Genomic DNA, 15,743 nt, shown 5'->3' with positions numbered 1-15,743 from the left:
CAACCAACTGCAGATCAAAAATCTCAAAAGTAAAATCGTGTCTGTACTGAACATGCACAGACTGTCACTATTCCCTCAAGGAGTTAGTCTAACAAGTATTTACACAGTGTATATTATGTTTGCCTTTGTGCATAGACAAGAGATGACGCCAGTAAGTGGGAGGTGGGCATAGATTGCACGAAAATACCATGCCATTTTAAACAAGGAACTTAGCATTGGAGACTGTAGTATCTTACATCAATCCCCTGTGGATAATGAGAGGTGACTGCATATATGTACACACACACACACACACACACACACACACACACACACACATACTTTAAGGAAACAACCTCATTAAAGAGAAAGAAAGCTTGGAATCTGGTGTTACAGAGAGAGGCATTTGTGACTGTATATATATATATATATATATATATATATAGAGAGAGAGAGAGAGAGAGAGAGAGAGAAATATGTATATATATGATTAAATTTATTTCTCTATCACCTGTCTTTCTCTATACTGGAACTATTCCTAGTAACACAGCTTTCTGCACGATCTAATTGCATGAATTAATAGCACAAACAGTCTGTACTTGTTGCAGTTTCTTTAACTGTCTTAAGGCACGGCCTGACTTCCATCCTAGGGATTTTTAAATAGTTACAATAAAGGCATTGTTGGCTCCCCTCCAGCCCTCTCTCCCCAGCCTCCCCCTCTTTCACCTTTTTTCCTCCCTCCTCCCTCTGCTCCCCAACTCTCTCCCTATAAAAACGTAATGTGAGGTCTTTAAGAACCTAATCTTCCCAGGCCCCATTCGAAGGATCAGGAGAGCATCTTCTAGGAAGGGCTGAACCATCAAAGGAGGCGCTCTGCCAGACCTGGGCTGGGTGCTGTGATTCTGTCGGAACACAGTGTCCTGGGAACACTTAGTTGCCTTCAGGTAGCTGCAGCCAGCTTGTTTGTGTCTTGCCCCTGAATGAGGACACGTGCTCTGACAGGAGCTGGCATGTGATCAGGGGTTTATTTACTCAGGCTTCCTATGGAGGCAAAGGTTTATTTTGACTTGTCCCGCAGCACAGAGCTGCCTAAGGGAGCAGGATGGAAGCTCAGTAGGAAGGATGCAGCGTGCCAGCCCGTGTGACGAGCAGATGGCAGAAGGGCTTTTGTGAACTCACAAGAGAAGCTCGTTTGGCCTTTCATTTCAGAACAGTCATTTCCATGAGAGGCGACCTCCGTCGGTAGCTGTGTGTTTTCATGATAAAGTCTAAACACTAGTGATCCATGATCCAGAAAGGATACTATTAGATGATCAAGGGAATTCCTGTCTACACAATGGCATAGTCTAGGTTGCTCTAGGATAGATGCTCACAGGGACTAATGAGTACCAGTCAGGGATGGATTCTCACAGAGATTAATGTGAGCTAATCAAGTCTAAGACATGAAAGGAGGTGTAAGTGGGGGACACGGGGATTGGTTATGAGGCCGGGTGCACTGCTTATGAAATGATGCCCAGGTTAAGTTGGCAGATTCATGAATTCTGTACCTGGGAGATTCCACAGAGAGCTGCAGGCACAGCCTGAGCCAGAACATTCACCAGTGCGTGAAGGACACTCTGCCCCTCTTCCTCCCAGGCTTGCTGTTTATGATGGCACTTTCATCCTCAATCAGGCATTCTATTCAAGGAGGCAAAGATGGCCACCGAGGAATGGGAGTGGTGCTCCTGCACATGACCTGGGTTCAGTTCCCAGCACCCATATTAGGCAGCTCCCAACAACCTGTAACTCTGGTTCTAGGATAGGCACCGGACACACATGTGGTGCATATACATGCAGCTATGCACATTCAAAATAAATTCCTTTTAAAAGGATGGCTACCTATCATTCTACCTACCAGCTCATCATCCCCAGACGCCTCTCTCAATAACTGCAAGGCTGCTTTTCATTGATTTAACCAAGAGCATGAGCCCAGAATTGCCTCCTCTGTGACTGCTCAGGTCCAGACCAGATATCAAGGCCTGGAGAAAGAGTCACTCACATTGGATCAAGGCTGGGAGGGGCCTACAAAAAAAAAAGAAAGAAAGGAAGGAAGGAAGGAAGGAAGGAAGGAAGGAAGGAAGGAGGGAAGAAGGGAAGAAAGAAAGAGAAAGAAAGAAAGAAAGAAAGAAAGAAAGAAAGAAAGAAAGAAAGAAAGAAAGAAAGAAAGAAAGAAAGAAAGAAAGTGTCCTCAGGGAGAGGGAGATGGCTAGCAGAGAACAAAATATCCACTGTTTCAGGGAAGACTTCACAGTTCAATTTTTTCCCAGAATTAGATGAAAGCAGGAAGTGTGTGCCTGTGTGTGTGTGTGGGGGGGGGGTATCAGTACACTACATGATCCTTCTCTGATAGGCTAGAGACTTGAGGCTTACTCTAGTCTTTGGATTATCTCCTGTGCTTGACTTGCAAAAGGATGTGAACTATACTATATATACACACATATTCTCCAGGCTTGAGGAAATTCCTGGCCTAGGTGTTAACTGGAAGTTTTTTAAGGGCTTTTGAATTCCTCCCCTGAAAGGTGAAGGGGCCAGCCAGCTCAAGTTATTTTTGTTCCTTTTTGGCCTGTTACACAGATCAATAAGCTGACTCTTTCACAGCAGCCAGCTAGACAAGGCTTGGTTAAGGCTTTGGCCTCCTGATTCCAGGTCCCAGCCAGGCTCCTCTGTCCCTGCTATGGGTAGGTAGACAGAGCTTCAGAGAACATTGGTGACATTATAGGAATGAGCAGTGTGACATGAAACACTGTCATTCCGAGGAATAAAATTGACCATAGTGACTTTTACAATGCACGTTAGATGCTGGATCCAAATGTAAGTTACCAGAGCAGATGGACAGTCCCAAAGAATGGCAGCCTTCCCCCCTTGCCCTCCTCCCTACTGCCCGCTGGAACTCTATGAGGCTGTTAACCCACCTCAGAAACTGGTGACTACTAGCTCTTACTGATGAAATATTCTATAACTCTTATTATAGACCTGTTTTTAAAACAAACATTATTAAGGGGGAGGTGGTATAGTATGGAAATAGAGATCATCTACTGCTGAAATTACTTCCCAGGAGGAAACACAAACAATCTTTACCCCTCCTTCCATGGTTCCCATGACAAAGTGGGGTACAATTCTACCACACTTCACCCAGGGGAACCAATGAGTTTATTGGGCTTCTTTACAGAGCAATGGGTATTGGGCTATGGGCAGGAGCACAGGCCACCTTAAAGTCGCCATCCTGGAAGCTCTGTGCCCAACAGTGACGACGGCTTCCCCATGGCTATATAGGGGAATCTCCCTCCCTTCATCCTTCCCTGCTATAACCACTAGCACCTCCCAGAGACATTGAGGCCCCATGCAATTAGAGCAGAATTGCATACAACTGGTTGTGAGGAGTGGGTAGATACTCAGAGGAGGGTCCTATGACATTCCCTGACCTTGCCTTCCAAGAAGGATGTCAGCAGTTAGCAAGCCAAGCTGTGGGTGCAGGAACCAAGAATACTGGCCCATCCAGATCTCTGGTCTTCAGGGTCCTCTCTTGACCCTGCCTTGTAGGCATGACAGTTACTGAAGCCTCAGTGGGGGTTGGAACTTCCAGATCAAAGCTGGAATGGCTACCCACTACATTGGATTGCCACCTCATGCAATCTGGATGGAGTCACACAGCATTGGATCATGGCTGCTCAGTTTTGCTTAGAAACGTTCAAAGTCTGGGCAACCTAAATCCTCTTCCTTCTCAACTCAAGACATACACAAAAAGAAACCAAAATCTGAAAATATCTGCCTACTGGTAGAAGACTCTCAGGATATCAACCACACTTCCTTATTTGACTACAATGTCAAGAAAGAAACAGTAATCCTGCCCACATTGGACCAGATTGGTCTCTACACAAGCAAGAAATCCACAGTATTATTTTTGTGGTTTTCAGGACTCAGATATGTGACAGAGCTTGCCAGTGGGTTGAGGATCATAAGGAAACAGATGTGTGGAATACATCCACACACAAGGCACTAATGGCTTCAAAGCAGCCACAAACAGGACATATCAGATACACAGTATGTTTGCTTGGCCCACGGGGTTTACATATGAAATGGTTGCCAGCATATAGGAACTGGGCTGTTCTGCATTTTAAAGTGACTGGGCCTACTGGAGAAAGCTACACAAAAACTGTAGTTGTTTAAAATGGGAGCACACTGACAGCACAGAGACCAGAATTCAGGTACACGAGGTTTCTCAGGCTTCCAGATATGCATGAATATAGTTCCTGAAAGTTCCATCTGGAGCAGCAATGCACCTGCTCTACACTCTCTTGGTGCTCGTAATAAGTGACTAACCTCCAGCAGACTCACAGGGGACTCACTGGACAAAGAAGTCCTTTTCATAAGTCCATGTAGGTAGCCCAGAGTCCTCAGCAGCCTCTGTAGCTCCCCAGGATGTGTGAGTTTCCGTTTCGGATCTTACCGTTCCACGTGTGTGCACTTACAGACACTACAGCTCAGAACCATGCCAGATGTGAAGGATCACTGCTGTGCCTGTGGAGGGCCTCCAAGGGGGCCCATTCCTGCCCATTTGGGGCTCTGATTTTTTAGCAATTCCAGAACTTTTGAAGGGCTTTTAGAGTGAGCCTTCCCCCATGTCTCTACTGTACCCATCCCACACACAATGCATCTGTGCCAATGGGAGCCAGTTTCAGGCTGTATTGCGTGTGCTGGTTATTCTGTCTGCCTGTCTGTCTATCTATCTATCTATCTATCTATCTATCTATCTATCTATCTATCCATCCATCTATTCATTTATTTAGGGTCAACTTGACACAGGTTAGAGTCCTCTGGAAAGAGGGAACCTCAATTGAGAAAATATCTCCATGAGACTAGCCTGTCTGTGGGGCATTTTTTTTTCCAAGGAATGATTGACGTGGGAGGGCCCAACCCACTGTGGGCAGTGCCAGTCCTGGCAGGTGATACTGGGTTATATTACAAAGCAAGAAGAGCAAACTAGCAAGCAGCATCCCTGCAAGGCCTCTGCTTCAGTTCCTGCCCTGACTTTCCTAGATGATGGACCACAAACTGTAAGCTGAGATAAACCCCTGCCTCTTCCAAGTTGCTTTTGGTCATGGTGTTTATCACAGCAATGGAAAGCAAGCTAGGATACTACCAATGAGGCTCTCAGTAAAACAGTGGGTGAGAATTACCCTCACAAAGAATAGATCATGTGTGGAGGGATTTGCCTGTGTCCTGTGATGTCACCTGGAGCTACCCAACACCTTTAATGATGCCTTCACATGCCTCTTTGACAGTCTCAGGAGTCCTGCTGATGTGTCTTCTTGCAGGCATCTTCCCACCCACAGCATCTGGGCAGAGCTAACTATACCACAGAAGACATCTAGCTATAAATGACTTGGCTTTTAGTTTTGCACCCACACTTTTGCTCAGATGGCTAACCTGCATGCTTGGGAGTTGTTTGAATATTTGTAAATCTTTGCTTGCTTCCCTACTCCCCAATCTCAGAGATTGTGTTCACTAGATCTGCTTATCGATGGCAACAGAGAAGTGGACACTCAGACACTGGGACACTGGAGTGTGTCAGGGATCGTGCCCAAGGAAGTGGGTGTATGGCATGCTTTAGCGCCTTGGTGCAATCTTTGCTCCTTTTTTTTTTTTTTTTTTTTTTGACTCAGAGTCTTGTGCCATCTAAAATAGGTGGTGAGAGTGGGCAAGGTAGTCCAAACATACTAGCAATTCATCAAGTTCATTGCCAGGGAAAGTGTGACCCCTTTCGTCCAGAGTCTCAGTGAGGCTCCATTCGGTTAATGTTAAATTGACGAGTTACAATTAGTATGTGAGCCTGGTGAGCTGGCTTAGCTCAGAGGTGGCTTTCCTCAGAGAGACCTGCATCTGGTGTCTTCGGGAGAGTGGGAACAAGTGGATTGCACCAGAGTCTGTCTGAACAGTAAGCAAGCAGTCACATACTTGTGGTCTGACTTCCTGATAAACTGTGCCAGCATGTAGATTCCTAAGCAAGCACCAGTTCACTAGACAAAGTTCAAGACTGGGTGAAGCATGTTTGGGATTTTTATCCTTTTAGAGCATGTTTTAAAGGATGATACACACTTGCATAAGTGTGTTTCCATGACGTTCACACGTAGGAAATAGCTGGTTCTGACTGGAGGACTGGTGGCCAAATTCTGAATCTACTATCCAGCTTTGAGTCACTGAAGGGGAAATCACATGACCCCCAGGAAATGTGTGTGATGTCTGTGCTTAAGTCGTCCCAGCCATGAAGGGATGAGACAACTTGAGGCGATGCAGAGCAGGGGTGCAGCAGAGCGCTGAGTGGCCAGACATCTCAAGGAGGAGGACAAGAGGAACTGGTTGTTTATGAGAATGACCAAATTCCAGTACAGCAGCAGCAACACAGTGGCTTCTAAGGATGACATGTGGTAAGAGAAAAATCTTTGGAGACCACACACATGGACACACACACACACACACACACACACACACACACACACACACACACACACGGTGTAAGTGGTTCTTATCAAGGAGAAATAAAAACATTGAGCTAGACCTAGAACATTTTCTCTGAATGTCGGCATGTTCCTCTTTCTCCTACTGTCTGTCAGTTCCCTTGCCAGTATTTTCTAGCTTTGTTTATTTTCTTAGTTCTAAACGTTTTCTCCTAACTGATGCCGCCCCCGCATCCCACGTCCTGCCAAAATACCACTTTCCCATCTCCCACCCAGAGAGTCTTTATAATCAACATTCCTTCCTCTTGGTCTCCTCCACTCTGTGACTCTTGCTGACTAACAGAGTCACAGTTTGGTGGGCCTCAGGCATCCACCAATGGCTTAGAGGGTGTTAGGGACTGGTTGTGTCCCCTCCATAATAAAAAGACTAGATGTTGAAGTCTAATCCCCAGCAGATTGGGTTAGAGAGGTCAGGTCTGTCAGGAGAGTAGAGTCTAACCGTGGATGGGTTAGTACCAGCACAGAGCACTGAACTGGCCAACTTTCTCTACTGTGTAAGAACTCAGTGATAAGCTTGAAGTCTGCAGCTCAGAACTGGGCCCTCAACAAAATCCCGCCACACTGTCACCCTACTCTGCTGTTTAAGAGTCACATGATCCTTGGTCCTTTTTGATAGCAGACCGAACTGGCCAAGACAGAGACTATGGGATGAGTTTCCAAAGCCTGTGTCAAGGTGGCCTGATACCCTTTTCACCAAGCATGCACACTGACCACCAATAGATAACCCTAGTCCCTTTCGAGTGCTTGATCAGATCACCTCTACCAATTTTCAATGTATTTTTCAGGTGTCCAGATCTTGGGATTTTTTTCAGTGTTGCTGTGCACAGTGATCAAGTTCTTCCTGTACAACCCAAGCCTTCTTTCCTTCTTCACAATGTTGACTCTCCACCTGTACTTCACCTTAATGCAGTATCCATTTGGCCTGAAAGCCTGGTATTTTCCTACCCGTTGCTGCAGAAAGGGCCTTTGTAAGATTGGAAGAGGCTAGATGATCTACTCTGGCTGTAGCCCTCATAGACAATAAATACAGCCCAGTGCTACAGATAAACACATTCCCCTTGCCATTCATAGATCATTATGTAATCGACTAATACAAATTTAAGCTGGATCATTTGTAGAGCTGTGCTTAAAGTCAAAATTCCTCTTTAGAATCCATTTAGTTGGTCTTCTCTTGTTTTTACTTAGAACAAAACCAAATGTATTGGAGATCAGAAAACATAAAATAGAATTAACCCTCAGTATCCCTAACTCACCTCCATGGATTTGAGCAAATGTAGTTTAAAAATATTTCACAAATCAGTTGCACTTACACATGCACACATTTCCCTTAAACAAGTATTTGTGTAGCACTTACATTGTATTGGGTTACTAAAATTGATCCAAAGATAATCCAATGTATATAAATGTTACACCATTTTATACAAGGTGTTTAAATATCACAGATTTGTGTCTCTGAGAGGGTTCCTACAACCGCCCCTCCCCCCCATGGATACCAAGGGATGTTTGTACATTGTTCTTTTATTGCAGGTTGGTTTCACAACCTACACACTGGAAAATGAGCATCATTAGCTGATATTAAATACAACAGAGATGTCTGGGGACTCTACCCATCAGAGCAAGGCCTGGTCACATAGGAAAAGCTGTTTATTCATGAAAGCTTTGGAAAATCTGTGACTAGAGCGGTATTTGATGAGTAACACAGACATAATGAAAATGTTAATTATCCATGGTGGTGACTAATGATGAAATAATGATAAGCTATCCATCGCTTTAATATGTATGTGTGGGAGGGAAATACGAGGAAGAGGCAGAGGCTTTGCTGGTAAAAGTTTCAGCCGGTGCGTCTGCCAGGTGGTCCCAAGCCTGTGGTAACCTCCCCGAGGTCATCAGCTCTGCTCTTTTAAGTGGTGGTTCACAAAAGCTGGGGGATGAGCCAACCACAGTAATGCATACAGATTCTCAACCTTTTCAAATCAATCAAAATATCCATCTTATGTCAGTGTGCATCTAAAAGCTGCTCAGATGATTCCATGGTGCAGCTGGGGGCTGAATGCCACAGTCTGCAAGGTTTAGCTGTTTGGCAGTTTGACAGACAAGGGAGCCTCATTCTGTGTCAGGATGGTGGGCTGAGGGTATGGCAGGGACCTCCCCCTATTAGCGGTCCTAAGTAAGAAGTGTTATCTTCAGTGAGTCAGAAACTGGGATAAATCCTATGTATAGACACAGATCCAAAGACAGGACGCACCATCTAAAATTTGCACAGAATAGTGTCACTAAAATGGTGCAAGATTGCTGCGTCCCTGGAGCAGCAATGCGTCTGGCCCCTCAGCATGTAGGTCCTTGGGGGTCCTTCTGCAAGAGAAGCAGGCAGCTCATCCTCCATGGGCGCCCCTCCTTCTGCCCTGGGACCAAACAGTGACAAAGTTCCGTTCTCTAGATAGGCATTGTGGCCGGAGAGCCCAAATTAGACCAACATGGCCATATGTTACGAGACTGGCTACAGCCACAGGGTACCAAGAGTTTCCCTAACAGCCAGCCCGAGTGTAAACAAAGCAGCGATTTCCCCCAAGCATCCAACAGTCCCTGACAGAGAGTATAGTCCATTGATCATCTCAACCTTAGGGAAGATGGCAGGCCAGATTACCACACATTCCTGGACAACCAACACTGTGGAGACGACACCAGCAATGAGACATAAGAGATCAGTCCAAGCGGGAATTAAGACTTAGAGGGGCCAGCAAATATCTCATCAGATAAAGTGCTTGCTGCATGGCAGGAGGACCGGAGTTCATCCTGGGTACCCACAGAAAGGTGGAAGGAAAGAGCCAACCCTAATTGTCCTCTGCCTTACACACACACACACACACACACACACACACACACACACACACACACGTAATAATTTCTTTTAAAACTTCAAAGGACAGTTAATCTTTAAAAATGTTGTTTTGAAGGGACTGGAGAGATGGCTCAGTGGTTATGAGGGCTTATGGTCTTACTGCTCAGCCAGTGCAGCCAAGTTCAGTTCCCAGCATCCACAGCAAGACAGCTCACGACTGCCTGTAATTCTAGAGTCAGAGGATCCAATGCCCTCTTTTGGTATCCACGTGTTCCTGTACATATGAGGTGAGCCTATACTCATGGAAGTTTACCCACACAAACATTTAAAATAATAATTCTTAAAAAATAAAATAAACATAAAATCTTAAAAAATATTAACATGAAGTCTAGGAAAGTAACTCAAGACCAGGGATATAACTGTAGATGGAATGTTTCTCAGTCCTGCCCGGCCCTGTGGTCCGGACAAATCTCTCTCACCCTCGGTCCAGCAGAAGCTTACAAAATAATAACTCAGAGATTTATATTAATTACAAACTATATGGCCTTTGGCTTCAGCTTCTTGCTAGCAAACTCTTTCATCTCAAATTAACCCATTCCTATTAATCTATATGTTGCCACGTGGCCATGGCGTTACTGGTCTGCTGGCATCTTGTTGCTCCTTCTGACATCTCTCCCAACTCAACCGTCTCTGTATCTCTGCTTGGATTTCCCCTCTGGCCGTAAGCTTTCTTGCCATGGCCCAAACAGCTTTATTCATTATCCAATGGGAGCCACATGTATTCACAACATACAGAAAGACATCCCACAGTAGTAACACCCCACAGCCTAGCATGCACAAGGCCCTGGTTTCTATGCTCAGCACTCCATAAAACTGTATGCCGCAGTGCATGCCTATGATCCTGTGATGATGTCAGTGAGAATGGCCCTCATAGGCTCAAATGTTTGAATACTTGGTCCCCAGTTGCTGGAACTGTTTGGGAAGGATTAGTGGGCATGTCCTCATTGGAGGAGGTGTGTCACTGGGGGTGGGCTTTGAGGTTTCAAAACAGTCACAGCATTCTGAGCCACTCTCTTTGTCTCTAACTTGTGGATCAAGATATGAGCTCTCAGCCCTTCCTGTGCCCGCCATCATGAACTCTAACCGTCTGAATGATAAGCCCCCAAATAAACACTTCCTTTTATGAGTTCCTAGCTTATAGTATCTTATCAGAGCAATAGAAAAGTAACTAAGTCAACATTCTGGAGATAGAAGAGAGAGGAAGAGATTCAGAAATTCAAGGTCGTCTTTGGCTACATAGCTGTTTTTCTCTCCAATACTCTAAAACAGCAGTTCTCAACCTGAGGGTTGTGACCCTTTTGGGGGCCGAATGACCTTTCACAGGGGTCACCTAAGACTATTGGAAAACACAGATATCTATAATTCATAATAGTATCAAAATTACAGTTATGAAGTAGCATCAAAAATAACTTTATGGTTGGGGGTCACCACAACATGAGGAGCTGTATTAAAGGGTCGTGGCATTAGGAAGGTTGAGAACCACTGCTCTAGAGTGTCTCAAAAACTTTTCTAGTACTAGAAAGATCTCTTCTGACACCAGGTTCTGGAAAGCTTCTGTTGAGAAACTTTCTTCAGGTGAGTATAAAACAATTTTTAAAATTTTTTATTGAAACAGGGCGACCTGGGTCCTGATGTGGTGGGATGTGCCTTAGTCCCAGCACTTGGGCAGCAGAGGCAGATGGATCTGTAAATTCACAGCAACCATGATCTTCATGGCAAGTTCCAGGGTAGCCAGGACTGCACAGTGAGACCCTATCTTAAAAAACAAAAACAAGACAAAAATACAAGCAAACAAAACCCTTGGTAACCTTAACAACTTCTTACACATTCTGAACAAGTTACCTTATTACCAACTGTTCTTCTAATTTCAGTCTAAAAGAGTTTTTAGTAGATAGACATCTTTGATGCTTCTGGATTCTGCTCTTGTGGCAGATGACTAGATGAAACATACTAGAGAGTTTTTTTTTTTTAAAAAAATACATATTAGCCTGTGGTCCATTGGCACATCTTGGGATGCACAGCAAAATCAGTGGGAAGGAAAGCCATGTGACTTTCAGACTCTAGGCATACTAAGGAAGCAATGACCTGTATTTACTTTGCTAATTGTCCATTTTCCTCACAGGGAACTGGGGCTTCTGGATAGTTGTGGAACACATTCCCAGGCCAGTTCTCAATGGTTTCTGTTCTGAAGAATGCTTCCAGCATTTTTTTTTTTTTTTTTTTTTTTTTTTGGTGATAGTCTAGAACCAGTTGATCTGAGTTTCATAGTCTTTGACAAAGTCTTGAGTGGGAAAGGCACTCCATGCCAATCAGTCTCCATTCTCTGCCTGTCTTTCCCCTTCTCTCTTCCCTCTGTCCCTCCGTCCCTCCCTCCTTCCTTCTCTCCCTCCCTCCTTCCTTCTCTCCCTCCCTCCTTCCTTCTCTCCCTCCCTCCCCCTTTCCTCCTTCCCTCCTTTTCTCTCTTCCTCATTTCTTCCCTCTCTCATTTCTTCCCTCCCTCATTTCTTCCCTCGTCCCCTATTTCCTTCCTTCTCTCTTTCTCCATCTTTTTCTGACCAGGGCCTGCTACATGCTAGGCAAGTATTCTGCCTCTGAGTCTCAGCCACTTGTTTTTTGTTTTAAATGAAACAGGAATGCTCATTCTTTATCTTTTATGTGCTGGAGAGAGGGGCAGTATCTGGATAACCATCTCTGGTTGTCATCCCTGGCTGAGTGAGTCTCTCCAGGCAGCTCATTAAGCCCCAGCTTGGTGGTTTAGAAAGGCTTTAATTCAAATTTGTGGAGCAGTCATGGGCTCCTTCCAGCATTTGGCCTTAGTTGATGGTCTCAAAGGGCAAGTTCAGTGGGTCCCACAGATGTCTGATGAATGCTACCCAACGCTGCTGCCTTAGTGAGTGTCTTGGAGGAAACACACACTAGCCAGTGAAGCTGGGGGTGGGGGGTGGGGAGGTTTCAGCTCCTGGAGGATGAGCATAGTCCTGACATGACCTGGAATGAAGTGTCTTTGCTCAGCGAGTTTTGCATCTATTTCGATCTCTTGTACAAATGTCTGTATCCTTCAGTCTTGGAGTATCTGGTTTAGAATGAAGTGAGCTTTTATTTTTCCCCTTGAAGTGAGGATGTGCTTGCCAGAACATGGATTCCCCCTATGTTATCAGACACAAATAGCTCCCAGGTAACTCCAGGCAACCATGCTGAGCCCTGGGAGCAACCACAGCAGAGCTGGGCCTGACTCAAGCCCCCATGAAGCATCCACTGTGAGGACCAGGGGCCTATAAGAGGCCATTAGTAGCTGGAAAAGGCATTTAATAATATATCCTGCTGGGGGACAAGTTTGAGAGTTGAATGATTGAGCCAAGACACTCCTCTATGACGCAGTGCATAGGACCAAGATAACTATGAAAGGAAAATTAGATAAAATACATGTATTCAAAAGTTCCACCATTCACAAGTAGAAAAATGGACAGAATAATATTTAAAGAAACCTTTTAAAAATGAACAAGAATTTTTCAGAAACTAGGAAAGGCCTAAGTCTTCATGAATAAACACATCAATAGAGCAATATAGAGAATATAGAATCTGTACATACTGGCAAAGGTATAAGAAATGGGTCCTTTTACACTCACCTGTGGAATTTATCCCAGGTAGCTAGTTGGGGAAGCAATTTGGAAGTGAGTATTAATTTTACAGATTATCCATTGAGGGCTGACAAGATGGTTTAGTAGATAAAGGCACCTGCAGTCAAGCCTGAGAATCTGAGCTCAATCCCAGGACTCACATGGGGAGACAGAGAAAAGCAAGAAATGTACACACACACACACACACAGGCACATACACACACATGTAGTTAGAGTTTTCCTGCCTGGCCCAGTCAGGACAAATCTCTCTTACCCGCCAGTCCCACAGTCGCTCAGACCCAACCAAGAAAGCACACAGAGACATATTGTTTACAAACTGTATGGCCATGGCAGGCTTCTTGTTATCTACTTCTTCTCTCTTAAATTAACCCATTTCTGTTAGTCTATACTTTGCCACATGGCTGTGGCTCACCAGTGTCTTTACATGTTGCTTTTCATGGCGGCAGCTGGCGGTGTTTCCCTTCAGCCTTCTACTTCCCAGAATTCTCTTCTCTCTTGTCCTGCCTATACTTCCTGCCTGGCCACTGGCCAATCAGAACTTTATACAGAGCGATATCCATAGCACTTCCCCTTTTCTTTTTTTTTTTTTAAAGGAAGATTTTAACTTTTACATAGTACAATTACATATAACAAAACAATCATCAAACAAGAATTACAGTTACAATATTAAAGAAGATATCCTATCTATCTTATATTTGTGAGTCTAAGGTTTTTATATCTAACTTATCTTTTATCTTAACTGAGGAAATTAAAACCATCTAGTCTTCAACCACATCAAAGACCTCAGAAGGATATAATATTACCTGAGAACCAGGAGAAGGATGCAAGCATTTTTCGGGAGTTTTCCAAGAGTAGACAGAGACATCTGGCAGCCTGGACAGTCACCTAATGTTCCTTTGTAAAGTTGGGGCATTTGTCTTCAGCCCAGAGGGCTAGAGTCTCTCGGTCACTTTTCTCAGTGTCCTGTAGAATGTCTGGCTAACAATCTAAACATTCACTAATAAAATAGCTAAATGAACATGAGCTCAACTGTAAAATTTTACATAGTAGCTATGGGGATTCACGTCTTAGTGTATTGCCACAAAAAAGATTTCTGTGACATTGCAAGTAGAAGACTGCAGAAAAAATTATACATAGAAATAAATGTCAAAAGTATCTATGAGGCAAACTAGAAGCCAATGACAGCTTTCCACAGTGGAAAGACATGAGTGGACTTCTGTGTTTCTGAGATGGTTCTGTCTGCAGGACCAGAGACAGGAGAAGCAATTAGGAGGCAAATAGGGAGTCGAGAAAGTTCTATTTCAAGCTTAATTTCTCCAGTTATGAATGAGATCATGCATCTTTGCTTATGGATCATTTGCATTTAATTTCTGTACATATGTATCTGTGGGGAAGGGCATGCTGGGAATGGAACCCTTGGCCTCAAGCATGCGAGCCATGCACTGACCCACTCAACTATACCACCAGTGTACTCCATGAAGTTTCCAGTTTTCATTCCATTAGAGTTAATTTTTTTCATGCTCGGTTTGAACTCAGCCTCTTCCATGGGTTAGATAAGCATTCTACCATTAAGCCCCATGCCCAGGTCCTGTTAGGTTTTTTTTTTTCTTTACAGCCTTCAGATAGCAAATCAGATTCCCTCTGATACCTTCCAAAATTTTACACTCTCTATTTGATCTCCCACGCAGTATTTTTAAGCAGACGACTCCCTTTTCCATGTAATTTTTTTCTTTTCATTAAATTGGCATGCAGAGTAATGGTTTTCATTATGCTATTTTGTGCGTGTATCATGATACTTGCTCATATTTATCTCCTCCCCCATTATCTCCCCTCCTCCCCCTCCCTCCTTCTGCCAGTCTCCTTGCTTTTCTCAAAGAAGCCTCTTCAAGCAGCTTTCTACCAAATGCTTGATCAGGGACACAGCTGCAGGAGCCATGAAAGAAATTCTCAGCTCTGCCTTGAGGGGTCCAATTGCACGGGCTTGGTAGAGTGTAGGCCCTGGATCATATGGTGCCAAAGCTATTTAAGGGCTGCTGAGCCACCAACCACGCATCCCTTCATTCCCAAACCATTCTTGGGGCCACCTCATTTCTGAAAATGATCTGTGAAAATAATGCCATCGTTCTATAAGCAAGCCAGCAAGCTATTTCCAGGCTGGAGAGGTTGAGAGTAGAGGCCTGATTTCTGCATTTATATTTTGTGGGGGCAGAACAGAAATACTGTTCTCATTTTCCAGACTTTCAAATATTGTTTCTGCAATTTTGGATCTTTAAATTAGTCATGTAGTCTCTCCTATTGTTCTCAGGAGTTACACTGAACACATAGATTCAAAAGGTTTGTGGGTAGTCAGTATGATCTGGCCCATATCCTCCAACAAAGGAAGGATTCATAATTTGAAATAGTGTTTTGCATACACCAATTTCTTTGCATTACAAAGAAGCCACATATTACTGTCTTTTAGGACAACTAATTATATACACAAAAGGTGATTCTGCCATGGCTTTTCTTTCCCCATGGAATGGATTTAGACTGCTAGTATATTTAGTCTTTCACTGAGGTGTCTAATTTAGCACCAGACTCTGATCCCAGAATATCCCAGAGTATCCCAGATAGAGTGTCTGGGAAGAGTTGGTAACATTTGCTTGGCTCCAGGTCTGAGTGGGAGAGAATATA

This window comes from Onychomys torridus, chromosome 13 (assembly GCF_903995425.1).
Source record: "Onychomys torridus chromosome 13, mOncTor1.1, whole genome shotgun sequence".
NCBI lineage: Eukaryota > Metazoa > Chordata > Mammalia > Rodentia > Cricetidae > Onychomys > Onychomys torridus.
This window is presented reverse-complemented; position numbering follows the sequence as displayed.